This window comes from Ovis aries, chromosome 18 (assembly GCF_016772045.2).
Source record: "Ovis aries strain OAR_USU_Benz2616 breed Rambouillet chromosome 18, ARS-UI_Ramb_v3.0, whole genome shotgun sequence".
Taxonomy (NCBI): Eukaryota; Metazoa; Chordata; class Mammalia; order Artiodactyla; family Bovidae; genus Ovis; species Ovis aries.
In genome coordinates, this window is record NC_056071.1 from 16,727,511 (window position 1) to 16,739,834 (window position 12,324).

At 42.1% G+C, this 12,324-nt stretch overlaps 1 protein-coding gene across 17 annotated transcripts in view; it reads left to right on the plus strand.

Annotated features, from left to right (window-relative positions):
* AGBL1 (AGBL carboxypeptidase 1) overlaps window positions 1-12,324 on the plus strand; it is a 1,135,995-nt gene that overhangs the window by 398,979 nt on the left and 724,692 nt on the right. The window lies entirely within an intron of this gene.

Here is a 12,324-nt window from a genome sequence, read left to right on the forward strand (position 1 = left end):
TCTGTAAAGAAACACGACAGATTGTCTACTGATTTGTATCCTGCAACTTTACCAAATTTGTTTATTAGTTTTAACAGTTTCTTGATGGAGTCTTTAAGGTTTTCTATACACAATGTCATGTCGTCTGCAAATAGTGACAGTTCTATTTCTTTCCTTCCAAATCACCTTCCATGTTCATTGAAAAATGTGAGTGCTTACTTAATAGACTGTATCAGCTTGGGGACTGAATTGTAACAATTGCATCAGAACCGACTGTAGTGCTGGTCTGTGTCATCTCCCTCTTTGACTTCCTGGAGCCTACCTCCTGATATGTCTTCAGTTGAGACTCCTGGTTGCCCTGACATGGGGCAGGTGGTTTATAATAGCTTCAAAGGCTTCCCCTCTCTCCAGCAGATCTGAATATCCTGGGGCTCTAGGACTGTGCACTGAAAATCCATAAAAGTTCTGAATCTCTTTTCCTATCGTGCAGTCCCGGAGCCCAGGGACTCGCCTCCTGTCTGTCCTACCTTCCCCCAAGCTGGGGTCTTCAGTGCTGCTCAGCTCCCAGACTGAGCTCCAATTTGTGGCTCTAAATTCTGTATGTCCAGGACCCAGCTGAGGTGCTTGTATATAGCCTGTCCTGGTATCCATTCTCAAGATAAGCGATTATGTGTGTGTCAAACTGCAGTTAATATAACCTTATAATAATACATGATTATTCACTAAAACCTACTTTATTCAGATGTCTTTAGCTTTTACTTAATGTATTTTTGTTGTTGGTGGTGGTGGTCCCAGGACCCCAGCCATGATGTCACATTACATTTAGGTGTCATATCGCCTATGAGATTCTTGGGCTTTGTTTTTGATGCCTTTATAGTTGTGAGGAGTACTGGTCAGGTAGTTTGTAGAAGGTCCCTTATTGGGAATTTGTCTGGTATTTTTCTCATGATTAGATTAGGGTTGTAGGTTTTATTTATCACAGAGGTAAAGAGTCATTTTAATCACATCATATTAAAGGTAATTCTATTAGTGCGACTTCCCGCTAGTGATGTTGACCCGACTGAGCTGGTATTGTCGGGTTCTTCCAGTGTAGAGTTACTCTCTTTTTCCCCCCGTTTCTATACTGTACTCTTTCTGACCAGTGCTTTTCTCTCAAATAACATCAGGTCACCACCAAGGAGTGCAGAGATAAAGAGGAGCTTAGATAAAAGCCTGAACAAGGTCAGGAGATCTAAAGCCTGAGACTATTCTGTTTGGGATTTAATTTGTTCCTGGATCTGACGGCAGGAAAAATGGAAAGAATTTTCCTTGAGAACAATGGGGAGCGGGCCGCTGTTGCGCGGCTGTAAGCCAGTATTCCGGCAGAGGGACAGGCCCCACTGGCCATGGGGAGTGAGCTCTGTCCTCACCTCCCTCAGGCGCTGCCGGGACCCAGGCTGCATGGCCACCAGAGCGAGGTCAGAGTGGAGGTCGCAGGTCAGTCCTGAGGCTCTCATCAAGGCTGGCATCACTCCGTGATGTGCAGAACAAAATGGCCAAGGGTGGCTTGGCTGTGGCTCAAGCCAGGGCAAGTCTGAGAGGAGCAACTAAAGCTGATGGACAGCAACCTGGTAGTTCAAGGAGGAGTGACCCAGCTGGCCTTGAAGAGATGAGGATTCTGAGTGAATTCCTCGACAGAAGTTGCAGTTCCTTTAGCTCTTTTTTCAGCCATTGGCCACATTTTCAATGGATGGGTGGAGGAATTTTAGATGCAGTCAGGATGGTAGGCATCATCCCAAATGGCCCTATGTGGTGCTGGGGAAGACGGTTAAGAGTCCCTTGGACAGCAAGGACATCCTAAAGGAAACAAACCCTGAATATTCATTGGAAGTTCTGATGGTGAAGCTCCAAATATTTTGGCCACCTGATGGGAAGAACTGACTCACTGGGAAAGACCCTGATGCTGGGAAAGATTGAGGGGAGGAGGTGAAGGGGACAACAGAGGATGAGATGGTGGGATGCCATCACTGACTCAATGGACATGAGTTTGAACAAACTCTGGGAGATAGTGAAGGACAGGGAAGCCTGAAGTGCAGGACTCCGCGGGACTGCAGAGGGTCTGACCCGACTGAGCGACTGAGAAACAACAACAGTTCCTTCTGGAAGGGGATGGTGGCAGATCCTGCTCAGGAATGTTCCATGGAATTATGTCAGTGTTAGAGTGGGAGAGAGTCCCAGGGAAATATTAAACAGAATGTGTTTAACTGAGAAAACTGTTTGCTGCAAAGTCCTCCCCTTGATACAATTTGTGTGTCAATTTTCCCGTGTGTGACGCACTTTTCCTGGGGAGGGAAGCGTCCCTGTGTGAAGGGGTCTGTCCTAGGAGAACCTGGCCTGCGCTTCACTGACATCTCTAGGAGGGCATTCCTTAACCTGAGCTACCAGGAGCCATACATGCTCTGTCTCTGAGTTTCAGCCTTTCTGTCTTACATTTTATGAATTCACTAACATATCTACCAGAACAATCCAGAAAGCAGTATTGAGGGAGTGGGGAAACAGGGGGATATACAGAGCATCTTTCCTGGATAACTCTCTTCCTTCCCTTTCTGCTACCTTGAATTTCTCTCTGCAGACCTTCCACCTGGAGACACTGACTTACTGGAGCCTAAGCTATGGGACCCAGTTTGGAAGATTTTGCCAAGTCTTCCATTATCCGAAGTTGGGCAGATACAAATAATTCTAGTTGATCCAGACAGTGGAGGGATCTACAGGCATCTTAAGACCTGTCTTCATGTCCAGCTGGTCTTCGCAGGTGGCTCAGTGGTAAAGAATCCACTTGCCAATGCAAGAGATGCAGGTTCAATCCCTGGGTCAGGAAGATCCCCTGGAGAGAAAAATGGCATCCCACTCCAGTACTCTTTCCTGGGAAATCCCATGGACACAGTGGTCTGGCAGGCTACAGTCCATGGGGTCACAAAGAGTCAGACACAGTTTAGCAACTCAACAACAGCATGTCCAACCAGTCCTTTTATTGTAGCTGAAACACTTGATCTGTCATTTACCTAGTCATTTCAGCTTTTAAACAAAATGGAATCTAGGTAGTTACCTGAACAAATTAACCTTTTTGATGACAGTACTAACCATCTGGGTTAATCACCCTTGTGAAATCAGCTGTCCACAAAAGCAGAGTTTTATGAGTCTTATTTCCTTTGACCTTTATTCTAACTGCCCAGTTATCTGACAACATGTGTCTAAAAAGTGAGCAAGGTCCACGTGGTTTACTCTAAATTCAATGTCTGACCTTGCTCCTTCACTGTAGAGTGTATTGTTTAGATCATGAAATTGGTGAGGCGAGGAGAAGTGATGCTGAGAGGGAAATCAGCCAAGTGCAGTAGGGCCAGGAAAGACCTCACAGTGCAGTTTGCTTACATTTAAATTAACTGATGCTAATTTATTTACTTATTATATTTATGGGATGCACCCATTGCTTATTAGCCCCTGGATACGTTTTAAGAGGATCATAAAAAGAGACACTCCTTGTCATTATGGCTAATTAACATTCAAATTGACTAACTAACTAACATTTAAGCGCTAAGAATAAAATCAGTCATGGACCAGTCAACATTTTCATCAAATGTCCTTAAATAGAATCCATTAGTTGGTTCCCTCTCCTCTACTTTTCAACCTGCTGCCAAAATATCTGGCACCAGAGAATGTCGGAATTGAACAGGGGAACTATATTGTTACCTCTGTGACAATTAATATCTGATGTGTTTCTGGGCTCATACAAGGTAGTATGCAAAGTTTGATTAAATGGACAAGGCTTCCTCCCAGAAGTGGTTTATAGTCCAGCTATAATTGATACAGAAGTAATAAACTTGTAAACCCAGGGTTTATATGTCCTTTTATTCTGGACTTGTCTTGCTCATGCAGCCACAACAATTACTGAAGCTTATAAATTAGGTGTATGTCCAACAGTAAGTCTTCTTGATTGAATATGTACGGTGAAAGACCCTTGAGCTACTGTAAATCCATTCAATTGAAGCATAAGAAGGACAGGGAGAAGTACTGATTGGACAACTTGGTTATTCTTGTAACTTCTAAAGGGGAAGAGGTAGGGAAGAAAATTCTTGCTTTTTTGTTTTTCTTTTTTTCTTGGTCATTAACTTACCCAAGTAAATCTCTATATAAGCACATATGAGTCCTACATTAAAAATATATCTATGTTAAAATTTTCATCCCTGTTTTCTATTTATATTCTTGATTTCCACCTACTATTACAGTTCTGAGTTGTTCTTATACTGAAAGTAATTAGGAAAGGTCAAGACCAGGCAGAGGGGGATAAACTGTGAACTTTGAAGGTCTTCCACTAGGTTTGGTGGGAAGGCTTAATCTTGCTTGAAGTTTAACTTATCACCACTTAAGAAGTAGCATTTTTACTTTAGTCAGACCAGGTAAATTTGTATGTTTAACGAGTCCTTATTTTAAGCCATGGACTATCATTAGGCTAACTTTTCAGTAATCATTTCCATGTGAATCAGAAGTTTTAACCAAATTACAGATTTATCTTCCTGTGATACTTTATTCTCAGTGGGCTTCTTTAGAATTAGGACATCTAAAGTTAATTTTCAGGTTGGTCACTAATCTAGTGGAGACTCGAGAAAGAACATATGGGGTTTGGGGCCCGACTTCTGAAATTTCTGGCCTGGCTGGACACATAGCTAACCCCTCTGAGGCTCAGAGTCCTTACCAGTAAAGTGAAGTAGATTATGAAACCTATCCATTAAATGAGATAATCAAATAAATTGCTTAACTAGATCTGTGGCAAATACTAACTGCTCAGTCTTCAGCTATTGTTATTACAGTTAATTATCAATATCATAACAATGCATATGAATTTTAGCAGCTCTATTGGCTTCTTATTTTAGCTGCAAGTTACTCTCATGACATTCATCACGGTCTGAGGAATCATCTGAATTCAGTTCCTTTCTCTTAAGATGGTACTTTGAATGTCTCCCTGGAGTGACTGCAATGAAAGTTTCTTAATTTTTTTTCTTTCAACCCTTTCCTCTCTCCCCTTTGCTCATCCGTTTCTTACTGAACTCCTTAATTCTGAGCCGTGCATGCATACAGATGGCCATTAACTTATCCCTCCCTGTGGTGGTAGGAAGAATGGGGGAGGCATTCATTTTCATCCTATTGTGAATCAGCTTGGTAAAGGTTCCATCTCCGGCCCAAACTATGCATAGCTAAGAATCAGATGGTGTGTAGGAGAAAGGGGAAAGCTGTCACTTAGGCCAAGCCAAAGAGATCCAAAATAAGTAATAAAATAGGCAAATATGGCATATCATAAAATTAATGAAAACGTAGATATGAAATAGGATCAATGTGTCCTGTGGGCTTGTGGGAGCAAGTTTCTTGGTGGTAAAGATGGTCTTGCCCAGAGCTGGCTTTTTGTGCAAGAAAAGTTTGGAAGTAGGGAAATTGTAACTATTTTCCATCCATTCAGTAGATAATTAACGTACTATCACTAAGTGACAGGCACTGCACTAAGCCTTGTATAGAGTGATAAACACCAGAGGCATGGTCTTTGCTCCAATGGCAGTTACACTAAGTTAATAGGAAGAATTATTTTAGTAAATTAATATTAGTTGACAACCATGATCTCAAAATTATTATTTATAAATAAAGCAGATCAGCTGTGTTAATAAGGAGTAGGTACCCAAAGTTAATTATTGTTGATGAATAAGCTAAAGAAAGATTGAGGGAGGAAGGTATGAATAATTTTCAGATACGATGAGGATCTGCTTATGGTTCTAGAAAAAACTATGCAGGAATAAATAAAGAATCACCGAATTTCATACTTTTCCAAATCTTTTTTAAGATTCTGCAACTCCGCCATAATAAAACAAACTGGCTTTGTCAAATCTTGCAAAACCATCAATCGCAAAGAGATCTAAATGAGTTTTTATATTGTTTGCATCAAATGACTCTGGACTTCTCAGGAATTTTCCATCAAAACCACTTTTTTTTTTTTTAGTACGTCAAGGCTGTATATTGTCACCCTGCTTATTTAACTTATATGCAGAGTACATCATGAGAAACGCTGGGCTGGAGGAAGCATAAGCTGGAATCAAGATTGCTGGGAGAAATATCAACAACCTCAGATATGCAGATGACACCACCCTTATGGCAGAAAGTGAAGAAGAACTAAAGAGCCTCTTGATGAAAGTGAAAGAGGAGAGTGAAAAAGTTGGCTTAAAGCTCAACATTCAGAAAACGAAGATCATGGCATCCAGTCCCATCACTTCATGGCAAATAGATGGGGAAACAGTGTCAGATTTTATTTTTTGGGGCTCCAAAGTCACTGTAGATGGTGATTGCAGCCAATAAATTAAAAGACGCTTACTCTTTGGAAGGAAAGTTATGACCAAACTAGGCAGTATATTAAAAAGCAGAGACATTACTTTGCCAAGAAAGGTCCATCTAGTCAAGGCTATGGTTTTTCCAGTCGTCATGTATGGATGTGACAGTTGGACTATAAAGAAAGCTGAGCACCAAAGAATTGATGCTTTTGAACTATGGTGTTGGAGAAGACTCTTGAGAGTCCCTTGGACTGCAAGGAGATCCAACCAGTCCATCCTAAAAGAGATCAGTCTTGGGTGTTCATTGGAAGGACTGATGTTGAAGCTGAAGCTCCAATACTTTGGCCACCTGATGCGGAGAGCTGACTCATTTGAAAAGACCCTGATGCTGGGAAAGATTGAGGGCAGGAGGAGAAAGGGACAACAGAGGATGAGATGGCTGGATGGCATCACTGACTCAATGGACATGGGTTTGGGTGGACTCCGGGAGTTGGTGTTGGACAGGGAGGCCTGGCGTGCGGTGGTTCGTGGGGTCGCAAAGAGTTGGACACGACTGAGAGACTGAACTGAACTCTCGCCAAAAAGCAGATCTCAATTTGTCCCACCCTCCCGTTTTCCCTCTCTGGGTCCACAAGTCCATTCTCTATGTCTGCATCTCTTTTCCTGCCAAATGAGGGGAGATATGTATACATATAGCTGATTCATTTCATTGTACAGCCGAAACTAAAACAATACTGTAGAGTAATTGTATGCCAAAAAAGAAAGAAAAGAGAGGGGGATTCTGAATGAGCTGTTGTTTTCAGAATTTTATCAATTATCTCAATTTGAGGGCACTGAGTATGTGTATTAAGATCTGTTCTAGAGAGGAGGAATGAGAAACATGCATAGAGTTCTAAGTACCTTGATGCTTTGGCACAAGCTCTCCTCTCGAAGGCCTGGTATTGACAGACATAGTGTTGGCTTTTGGTGAAGCAGGAGCCCAGTGTTCTGCTACTTCCCTTCTCCAACAGAGGCAGGAGAGGGGGCTCTAAGTAAGATGGCTGCACCCTTGTTCCTACTCCAGGGCCCCTTTGGGTTATCATTGTGAGACACTGACTGAGCATCATCATTTCAAGCAACAGTGAGATCCAGTTTGTCCTCCCAAGTTCTTGTCTCCATGGAACCATCTTATCCTGTCCTTTGAATTCCTTTTTCTCCTGATGCTCAGGTGATTCTGCCAACTTAGCTGGGTCCTAAGACCTATTCTGGAGAAGGCAATGGCACCCCACTCCAGTACTCTTGCCTGGAAAATCCCATGGACGGAGGAGCCTGGTGGGCTGCAGTCCATGGGGTTGCTAAGAGTCGGACACGACTGAGCAACTTCGCTTTCACTTTTCACTTTCATGCATTGGAGAAGGAAATGGCAACCCACTCCAGTATTCTTGCCTGGAGAATCCCAGGGAAAGGGGAGCCTGGTAGGCTGCTGTCTATGGGGTCGCACAGAGTCGGACACGACTGAAGCGACTTAGCAGCAGCAGCAGCAAGACCTATTCTGGCTTGAGAGTAGATGGCTCAGTTCTGTTAAGTAACTAATGTGGCTGTTACTTCCAGCCATATTAACCTCAAGTATTACTAAGCCCATGGGATGGAGCTTAGGGATCAGGTGGTGGAAAGTTGAAAAAATGCAAATCCTACTCTTCCGAACTCCCAGTCTCTGTGTCTTTCTCCTTCTACTTTTCTGTTCTTATCATGGGTGGCTGTGTAGAGTGAAGAATCAGAGTAGAAACTAGAGATATCTGTGGTCGGATCCAGCCTTCCCTGATTACCAAGTATCACCAGACAAAGTATTTAATCCAGCCAAGTATCACTGATTAAATGGCGAATATAATAATAGGTGGGTTTTGAGAAAAAAAGTAAGCTAGTCTAGGTAAACAGCTTGGGACCTAGCCCAAAATGCTCAGTTTAACAGATATCTTATTTTTATTAACTAATTTGCTGTTGTTGTTTTTTAGTTGCTAAGTCGTGTCCGAGTCTTTGAAACCTGGTTTGGAGCCCACCAGGCTCCTCTGTCCATGGGATTCTCCAGGCAAGCATACTGGGCTGGGTTGCCATTTCCTTCTCCAGGGGATCTTCCTGGCCCAGGGGTTGAACCCACATTTTCTGTTTGGCAGGTGGATTTTCTATTCCCCAATCTCATATTCTAAGCAGATTGGAATATTCCTTCACTCACGAACTTGCTTTATCCCCTTTTCTAAATTTTTTATACCATTCACTTTATCAAGCCTCACTTCCATATCCCCTTCCTCTCTTCACTGAAATCATGCAGCATAATCAGATTTAGCAAGTTAAAATACAGGATACCCAGTTAAATTTGAATTTCAGAAAAGCAAAGATAATGTTTTAGGATAAATATTTACCATGGAATATTTAATAAGATATAATACTTCTAAAATTTTTATCTATTTGTGTAAAAGTAGAACTTAACTGACAGTAGTTGGTAATTTGAAATATAAAGTATGTGTGATCTGTTAGTATTTAAATGTTGGAACTAGTCAAATACTATAGTAATTATCCATGGGTCACAAATTTCAAAAATCTGCTCAGGATAATTATGTCTTTTTTCCCCCATGTAGACTTTCTCTGGTAACCCACAGTAGAGACGGTGTCTCTTTCAGTTGAACTCCATTCTGATGGTCAGTGTTCAGGCACCTGCATGGTATATTTTTCTAAGATCATCAACTTCAAGAGAGTAGGGTCAATTCATCTTTGCTTCTCCAGGGCTTAATATTTAAAACACTATCAATTGAAAGAATGAATGAATGAATACATAAATGAACAAGTTTTTATTTAGCGAGATTCAACCAAGATTATCCACAGGACTGAGAATCAGAGTTTTAAAAGGGCAGCGCTGAACAAAGCACAGAAATCTATAGATTTTCAGAGTATGATCAGACTTGACCTCATACGCATTCTTTCCAGTCATTGTGATTAGTGAATTCCTCCTCTTGACAACAGTTGTGTTTCTCATGCCTTATCCACTCAAGGAGTCAGAGCAGAGGGGTTGTGTAAATAGAAGCACAACCCATTTTCTGGGGGAGGATTTTTATATCATTGCACACAATCCAGGAGGGAACAAACCCGAGACACAGAAGGGGCCTCTCAGTGTCTAGGACTAGGTGTCCTAGCCAGCTTTATCTCTGGAGTTGAAGCAGTAAATCTTGCTCTGGAAAGAACTTAATTTTAAGTTCCTCAATATTAATAAAAGCATTAAGGACTTGTATAATAAAAGTTTATTGACTAATTTTCTGCCATAATTTCTTTGTGATTCCTGTGCAGCCATATTATATTTTTATGAAATGGAAACACTGTGTTCCTAGGCTGCACGATAATGACAATAAAAGAGCAAAAGATACTCTGAAAATCCTTCATCAGGATCTGAGGCATTTTGGGTGAGGAAATTTAATCCTATTTTCATGGGGGATGCCTAGAGTAATTTAAAAAATAATAATAAGGGAGTTTACCCAACTGGGGAAATGCTAAGAAGCCCATAATACACTCATGACTGGTTCATATATTACTTGGTTATGCACAAAAGTAGATCCCTTTGTAAAAGTCTTCTTGAGCATCAGGAGAGGAGAAGTTGAGATTACGGTCAATAACCTGTCATCAAGGGCTAAATTGACATGTGTGATTGTCCTATCCCTGCTGTGGGATAGAGAATTATAATAATAATGATAATAAGACTCATAATAGTGAATGAGAGTTAAGCATTTACTTTGTTTCTGTCACTCTGTAAAGCATTTTATAGACCATGATCTCATTTATTCCTCATGACCACCCTATAAAATTGGCTTTCTCATTAGATGAGGAAATGGGTCCAGTGCATTGCCCCAAGCCACATAACTAGCGAACAGTGTTATTAATGTTCTAATCCAAGATGAAGAAGCTACTCTCCGTGCATTTACCATGGCCTCTTGCTGTAAAACTGTATTGAGCCAGGGAGCAGCAACCAACCTCTAAGACACTCTCATACGTGAGAGTGAAACCCAGGGGTTTTGGAATAAAGTATCTGTCATTAGGGCATGAGGTGCCAAGAGTTAAGTGGAATAGTCGGGTATGATAAACAAGCTCAAGAAACATCATGATCAACATAGTTATGGGAATGAACGGACAACAGAGTCAGAGACATACATTAGAGTGGGGGTCAGGAACAGATGGAGTAAAGCCCTAACTTTTTCAATTAGAGGTGTAATTGATGACCAATGCCAGCAACCATCTGACTACATGAACTCAAGAAAGATGCTGTGCTCAAATCCAGCAGATGGAGGCTTGCTGGCGTGGACTCGTTTTGTGAAGGGCCATCAGTGTGGCCCTGTGTCCTGTGACTGTCGTATTAAATAGCTGTGAGACTGATGCTTGTTTATATAGGTAATTGGGATATTTGAATATGGATGTCACTGATCATCAATCCTTTAAACTTCTGAAGTCAAAAATCTGACTTGTTTTCATATTGTAGTCATTTCGTCAGAAGTGATTGGTCAGTTCTATTTTGTTGCTCAGTGTGAGGACTCTAACCCCACCGCAAATTTTTACAAGAATACTGGAGTGGATTGCCATTCCTGTCTCCAGGGAATCTTCCAGACCCAGGGATTGAACCTAGGTCTCCCGCACTTCAGGCAAATTCCTTATAGTCTGAGCCACCAAAGGGAAAAATAATTTCAACAACTCTCTCCAATTCCTGCTCAACTAAGGTTTATGGCCTTTGAAGCAGAGATGAGCACATAGAGTAGACTGGCTAATTCTGTTTAATTAATGACTTTTGAGAACCATAGAAGATGATAGGAGGGTAGATGTGCCAATAATATATCTTTGCTTCTAGGAGGCTATCCAGGTACCTGTGCCAGTAGGCCCATGCCAAGGCCCCAGCACAACCCCTGAAGTCACTAAATGACTAACTGGCAGGGTGTACACTTGTTAGAAGGGCACTGTATCTCTGTCACTGGGAGAGATCAGGCAGCTCCCCTTCCCCAGGATATAAACACGGCAGTTGTCCAACCAAAGGGTCAGCACCCTGGGTTGAAGGTAATCATGGTGGAATTGGCAGGGGGTCAAGCCAGCCTCTTCTGCCTGTGGAGAGACATGCCCAGCAGACAGTGGTGAGATCAGTTCTTGGAGAGGTCAGGAGAAGAGGTTAAGCAAAAGCTCAGGTCATGTTCTGAAGAGCTCTGAGCATCAAAAGGAAAACAGTGAAATCCGTAGGAGCAGGGGCAGATGATAACATGACAGATGAGGCTTGGAACATTCCAGTAGCCTCAGGAACTGAGAAGGGAACAAAGGAGGGAGCAAAACCTGCTTTAAGACAACTGTTTGCATGAAGCCAGGAGGCTGTGCCTGGTTTTAATTGGATACCAGTTATGCAGTGTGTGATACTCAGCTGGATTTAAAAGCATGTAGTTAGGTCAAGAATGAAAAAAATAACAATCCATCATTGAATAGGCAGGAGCAGACTGGGCCAGCAACAGAGCCACCATGCCTTAATATAATACATACAAACAGCCTGTGGACCAAGCCAGCCCTCTGCAGCCCAAGGATTGAAGCAAGATGAAAGAGCACTTGCTGCCCATACCTTCATGAAAACGAAAGTGTTAGCTGCTCAGTCGTGCTTGGTTCTTTGCGACCCCATGGACTGTAGCCAGGTTCCTCTGTCCATGAGATTTCCCAGGCAAGAATACTGAAGTGGGTAGTCATTCCCTTCTCCAGGGGATCTTCCCAACCCAGGGATCAAAACTGGGTATCCCACATTGAAGGCAGATTCTTTACCATCTGAGCCACCTATAGGATCTTCCTATAACCAGCTGTCATGTTGGGGCAAGGAGAGACAGGGGGAAAGAGCTCTAATAGAGAGTTAAATTCTGAATTAACTGAGCTTTTTCCCCAACAGAGTTGTTTGTAACCAACCCCTAAAAATTTTTTAAACCAGAAAAGTTCAAAAAATTTAAGATTTTCCTTATCCAGTGGTATG